The following is a 1,127-nucleotide window of genomic DNA, read 5'->3' on the forward strand; positions in this document are numbered from 1 at the left end:
GGTGGGGGAGGGATCTCAGAGCCCAGGGACCAGACTCCTCCTCCCAAATGCCTTTCATTAACAATATTTGGAAAATTAGCCGAAGCCACACCAATGATTCAAGTTTGTGCTTTTCTGTGTTCCAGGGAAGAATCAAATGATCTTTTGTTTTACTGTGTCAAAACAAAATTTTGCATGTGTGAAATACATACTTCTTATTCAAATACATAATAGCAGATGCAAAAGTTCTGTTTAACTCAGTGAAGGGACTGGCAGGATGACAAGGCTGTTCAAAGGAAATTGCCAAAGATGAAAGCTGAAGTAAAACTGCTGAATTAGATACAATCTGGCTAATGTCCTATAGAACAATAAAACCATCACTTTTGGAATTGGTTGGTCTTCTAGACAGAAATTAGTTACACCTTTAAAAGCCTAAAAATTCTCTTCATCTTCTCACTTAGCTGATCATCAGATGTAACTTTCCAGGGCTGTACAATGTCAAAATATATGGAACTTACTTAATTATAAATAGTGTATCAGAGTTATGCGTTTCATAGAAAAGGAAATGATCATTCTGTGGTCCTATAATGCCCCAATTATACTGAAAGGGCTTGCTGGCAGTGTTTTACTCAGGGCCTGTGATTGGCCAGGGAGGCTGTGGGCAGGCCTTCTCTTTCCTCTCAGGGCCTGCAATCTGGCCAGGCAGGATGTGGGCAGGCCGCCCTTTCCTCTCAGGGCCTGCAATTGGCGTGGGAGGCTCTGGGAAGGCCCGCCCTTCCCTCTCAGAGCCAGTGATTGCCCAGGGAGGCTACAGGCAAGCCCGCCCTTTCCTCTCAGGGCCTGCAATCTGGCCAGGCAGGCTGTGGGCAGGCCCACCCTTTCTCTCAGGGCTTGTAATTGGCCAGGGAGGCTGCAGGCAGGCCCGCCCTTTCTCTCAGGGCCTGCAATCTGCCAGGGAGGCTGCGGGCAACCCGCCCTTTCCTCTCAGGGCCTGTGATTGGCCAGAGAGGCTGTGGGCAGGCCCGCCCTTCCCTCTCAAAGCCAGTGATTGCCCAGGGAGGCTACAGGCAAGCCGGCCCATTCCTCTCAGGGCCTGCAATCTGGCCAGGCAGGCTGTGGCAGGCCCGCCCTTTCCTCTCAGGGCCTGC

This window comes from Myotis davidii, unplaced genomic scaffold, assembly GCF_000327345.1.
Source record: "Myotis davidii unplaced genomic scaffold, ASM32734v1 scaffold3770, whole genome shotgun sequence".
Taxonomy (NCBI): domain Eukaryota; kingdom Metazoa; phylum Chordata; class Mammalia; order Chiroptera; family Vespertilionidae; genus Myotis; species Myotis davidii.